This window comes from Poecilia reticulata, chromosome 4 (genome assembly GCF_904066995.2).
Source record: "Poecilia reticulata chromosome 4, P_reticulata-male-v2, whole genome shotgun sequence".
NCBI classification, from domain to species: domain Eukaryota; kingdom Metazoa; phylum Chordata; class Actinopteri; order Cyprinodontiformes; family Poeciliidae; genus Poecilia; species Poecilia reticulata.
This window is the reverse complement of record NC_088833.1, coordinates 32,849,203-32,854,944: the sequence shown is the minus strand read 5'-3', so window position 1 is coordinate 32,854,944 and position 5,742 is coordinate 32,849,203.

Here is a 5,742-nt window from a genome sequence, read left to right as displayed (position 1 = left end):
GGAGGCTTTTCCTTAGTTCTTTCAGCCAATCAAACGCATCGTATTGGTAGACCAATCATCATTCAGTTAACATTGACATATTGTTATTGGGCCTGCCATAAGACAAGGGTTAAGGCAAGGCAAGGACGACACCTATTATTCACTTCAAAATAACTGCGGCTTCATTTCATCTGCTGTTTGAACCGCTGTGTGCCCGCCCACAATGTATATTTACCAAAACATGCGGCTCGGCATCCGGGCTATTACTTCTATAGACCTTTGGAGCTGACGTCACAGCGTATGACGTTTACGTCGCTTGGCGCCATGTTTGCGGCCCACAAACCAAAACAAACTATTCAGAACACCGGTGTTTTCATTGTATTACCGACCGCAGCGAAGTTGTTTTCAAGTTGGATATTAGATATTCACCCTCCGCGGAGTGAGGAACGTTCAGCTCCAGGTTGATCCGATTTATGAACACTAATTTCGGCCAGCTGTTCTCTACCGATGGCTGCTGAAGCGCTCGGAGGTTCACTTAGGGACCGTCAATTTCCGAACACTCCTGTAGATAAATGCTTTGTCTTGTGACCAACTGATACAAAAAAGTGGTCATTCATGCTATTAAACGAGGCTACTATCCGCTATAAAATGTTTAAGTCATATTCAATATTTTAAATAATATTCAATGTTTTCTTCAATAGCTTCCAAATCGTGTGCCCCATGAACTCAAAATCTGTGTGAAATTGTTCTACTAGATTGTATAAATGAGGCACACTCATCTTTATTACATTTGAACACTTTATATATATATATATTTAGTTATTTCTTTAGTATTTTTCTTCAATAGCTTCTAGGTCATGTGACCTATTAACTCAAAATCTGTGAAATTATTCTACTAAACTATATAGATGGGTCATATTTTTATTCCATTTTGACCCCTTTTTTATTTTTTAACCAAATTTATATTAAAATTTTTTTATTTTTTAAAGTTCATAAAATATATTACCTCACATGATAAAAACATTTGTAACCTGTAATGTTCAATTATATAAAATTCTAGGACTGGATCTATTTCATTACATGTTTACTTACCTGAAATACGTTAAATATAACAAATATTTATTAAAGTGTGATCTGTTTCATAAAATTTAAAGATGGGCTCTTTCATCTGGTTTGTGTCATGATGTGGCGGTGGACACAAACGCAGCAGGCAGTAGATGTACTTTATGAAGATGTTATTTTTAATGAACTAAACTAACTAAATCCAAAATCCAGGGAAAACAAGGAAATCCTAAACACCATGAAACAGGAGACACGAGGGATAACAGCGGTAACGTGAAGATCTAAACCAGTGTTTCTCAACACTGGTCCTCACGTCCCCCTTCCCTGGGGAAAAGGCAGACTGACATAAACCTTTTAAAACAACGGAAACAATTTCTGCATTCTGATTATTGAAATTTAAAAGTGCTGTGTTGTTCTATCACCCCGTTTCATACCGGACCACTTACAGCACCGTGTTAACGCTATAAAATGAACGCTATGAAATACAGTTTTAGCAAGTTGCTCAGTCTAAACTTGTATTGTTGTGATTGTAAGGTGTAAAGTTTACCTTCGCCCCCTTTTGTAAAACTTTCCACCAGCTTTCCGTCTTGTCCCCTTTCCTCTAGCCATGCCCAGCGCCACTTGTTTTTAATTCCTTTCTCAAGTAAACGTGTTTCTTCACCGGGTGAGACAAACTCCATCTTCTTTCATATCGCATTTGATTTAACCGCTGAACCGAACGCATGCGCTTCTTTTCTACAAACCGTTTTACAGTCATTGGTCAAGAATACGGGAGCTAGAATTCTGATTGGCAGACATCTTTGTAGACGGAGCTCTTTAAGCCTGGAGACTAGTTTGGTTGAGGCGGACCGTTCGGTCAAAAGCCGGAAATCCGGCCCCCGGCCGGAGCTCTTTAAGCCCTGTTAGTGTGAATGCCTAAAGCAGTGATTGGCTTTTGTGAGACTTGTTTTGTCATAGCAACCCTAAAGGCTTTAGATTGTCTGAATCATACAAAATATTTCTTATGTTCTCCTTATGCAGATTATGTGATTAAAATGTAAGCTTGTAAATGAAATTTTTAAACTAAGCAATACTGCTGCACTGGCTGTCCTCGTAGGGTCAGTAAAAAAGAAACAAAAAAAACTTTCCGATCAAATTGTTTTATTTTCTCGCATCCTGTTGAAGTTACTCTTTTCCTGTGTGCTCTATGCTTTTTTCAGCCTATTTTCTATTTTTTGATTCAGCTTTCAGGATATTTGTTAGATTGATGTAGTTCACAGAGCGCTCTGATTTATTTGTTTATGATTAAACAAACTGTTTGTGGAGATTAAACTTTTAGCCACCTCTGCCCACCTTTTCAAAGACAAACTCAAACAGATTTTGTAATTGGTATACCACTTTCTCTCTTGCTCTTGATGAAGGCGGACGCTTTTTCCTCTGCTCCCTCCCTGCTCATGCCTCCCCTGTTTTTGTCCTATCGCCTTTCTTTGCACATCATCCAAATCTACAAATTATGGATCTGGTCAACTGATCTCTCAATGCAATTGATCAAATTTTCGACGAGAAGTCTGGGCACAGGAGCCCTCTTGTCCTATAGGGACACACCCGATGGGATTCACCCTGGATTTATTCATGATAACAGGATTTCTGCTGTTTGGAGCTTATGGATTTCTGGCTTATCGACAAATTTGTGACGGACTTAGCGAACACTCAGACTGTTGGTGTGGACAGAGACGACTCTAAAACTCACAAACGAGTTGGAATCTATCTTGGAGAAGTTGCTAGTTTCGGTTCAATGGAACGACCAAACCAATTTGGATGTTTGGGAACTGAGATGTATCGGAGAGACTTTAGGCAAGATTGAAATTTATAATCTTCCTGATCTAAGACATTCTGTTTCTGAATTGGCTTTCCCCATGTGGCCTTGGAAGGGCTGCATATTCCTAATCTCCTTGAAAATATGTAAACACAACGTTCTTCCCTCCTCACCCCCTCCTGTATCCATGGATTTGCAAAGTTGAACGCTCCTAAGGATATTCCTGGATAAACAACACCTTTATTGGACTCTGCCAGAGTCTCAGTAACATGGCTTCATGGCCCTTTGACGTCACCTCCTTCACTCATGTCTTTGTTTTGCCATTTGTTTTGTCTGAATGTTGCCATTTGCCCTAATGTGTCCTTTCCTCTTTTTTGTTTTAGGTGGAGTTCTCCCTATTTAACCCAGAAAAGGATTATTTTAGTTTATTAGTAATATCAGAAATTGTGGAGTGCGCACTATTTAGATCAATATTATACAGATTAGAAATGGAGTCAGAATTAGAATTAGAATAACTATGAACTTGGAATCCAGAAATACTTAACAGGAACAGTCAGTGCTTAGTTTACATTACTTTTAATCCAGAAAAGAAATTAGATCACTCTTTAGATTATTTTATCAGAAACTGTAGAGTTTCACTATTTAGAAATGGAATTAGATACTTAGCAACCCTGAACAGGAGCACTTAGTTTAGAACAACATTAGATTAGTTTTCTTTCTTCTTTTTTCCTTTGGTTTGTTATTTTGTTTGTATTTCTTTTTAACTCATGTAAAGCACTTTGAATTGCCTTGTTGCTGAAAATGTGCTATATAAATAAAATTACCTTACCTTACCTTATCTTACCTGGGGCAGCCCATCCTGGCATTCCAGAATGGACTGTATAGGGACGTCCAATAAAGAAAGCTCTATATCCTTCCATTTAGCCTCATAGGTTGGGTTACACCAGCACACCAGAGGTCTAATATGGGCAGACAAGTAATAATCCACCAGGCAAGGCAGACCCATACCTCCCCGATGCCCAGGCAGCTAAAGGGTCGAGTATACTCTTGGCCTTTTATTGCTCCATATAAATCTTGAAAAATGTTAATCCCACTCCCTAAATTGTTTTGCTGGAACCTCTACTGGGAGTCCTGCAAGTATGTATAATAGTCTTGGAAGAACATTTATCTTTATTGTTCAGATTCTGCTGCCGAGGTCAAGGGGAAGCAGGCTCCATCTGTACAGGTCCTCATATATTTTCTTATTTATTGGTTTGTAATTAACCTCATATAATTATTTGTAATTGATGCCAATTGAATCGATAACTATTTATTAATTGTTTTTGAAGAAACAAAATGGAAGGTCAAAATTTTAGTTTTTTGTATGTTGAGTTTATAACCTGAGAGTTGTGATCTGTGTTTCTCTGTGTAGTTATTTTCAGATTTTCTGTGTTTAGTCCTGTTTCCCTGTGAGTCTCTGTCCTGTTCTCCCTGTTGATTGATCCCAGCTGTGTCTAGTTTCCTGATTACCCTCCCTGTGTATTTAAGTCCACCTGTGTCCATTTGTCTCTGGTCGGGTTCTTGTCTAATGTCAGTTATTGTCTACTGCGTGCTTGCCGGTTGAACTGTATAGTCCTGTTAGCTTAGCTCTCGTTATTCAGTCTTCAGTATCTTCAGTTGCTACCAGTAATTAGCTGTATGCTAACCTCTCTGCCGTGCTGCCTGTCATCCTAGACTGAGCTTTTGTTCATAAATAAATCACCATTTTCATCTACATCTTGGGTCTACCTGCAACTCTCCTCTCCACCGCAAACCCCACTTCTTGACAGAAGGACCCAACCAGTAACAGTGAGGAACGCAATCTAGATCATTATGGACCCAGCGGACCGTCGTTACCTGTTGAAGGAGATGAGGAAATGGCCAAGCCGTATGCCCCGTTCAGCTGGCTCAACGCCGCCACAGGTATGGCGATCCAGCTGGAAAGTTGGATCCCGCTCCTTCCTCGGCTGGGCTTGGTACATTTTTACAAGGAGGTAGAGCTGGAACTGAAAACAGTAAAGGCGGTGCTGGCTGCAAGACCAAAGCCAGCCCCACCTGCTCCAGCTACTGCCACCGCCTGCCGTCTCCAGCCGCCACAGCCTGGCCGCCAGAGCCTGCCGCTGTTGCGGCGTCCTCGCCTCCAGAGTTTCCTGTGCCCGCTGCCGTGGAGCAGCCTCCCAGTGCTTCCTGTGCCCGCTGCCGTGGAGCAGCCTCCCAGAGTTTCCTGTGCCCGCTGCCGTGGAGCAGCCTCCCAGTGCTTCCTGTGCCCGCTGCCGTGGAGCAGCCTCCCAGAGTTTCCTTTGCCCGCTGCCGTGGAGCAGCCTCCCAGAGTTTCCTGTGCCCGCTGCCGTGGAGCAGCCTCCCAGAGTTTCCTTTGCCCGCTGCCGTGGAGCAGCCTCCCAGAGTTTCCTGTGCCCGCTGCCGTGGAGCAGCCTCCCAGAGTTTCCTTTGCCCGCTGCCGTGGAGCAGCCTCCCAGAGTTTCCTGTGCCCGCTGCCGTGGAGCAGCCTCCCAGAGTTTCCTGTGCCCGCTGCCGTGGAGCAGCCTCCCAGAGTTTCCTGTGCCCGCTGCCGTGGAGCAGCCTCCCAGAGTTTCCTGTGCCCGCTGCCGTGGAGCAGCCTCCCAGAGTTCCGTCCAAGCGCCAGTCCCACGTGCCGGCCCCACGTGCCTGTTGCGGCGGCGCCCGCGGACCCGCCTCCTCAACTCCGTTTCCTGCCCTGGCGACGCCTGCCGGACTTCCCTCGATGGTGCTCTAGGGGTCTGCCTCCTGGTTCTCCGCCCACTCTGATGGGTAGTTTTTTGTTCTGGACTCTAGCCCTCCTTCCGTCGCCCCTCCGCCCACCCTGATGGGTTGTTTTTGGGGGGGCGTCTGGTAGCCGCCCTTAACGG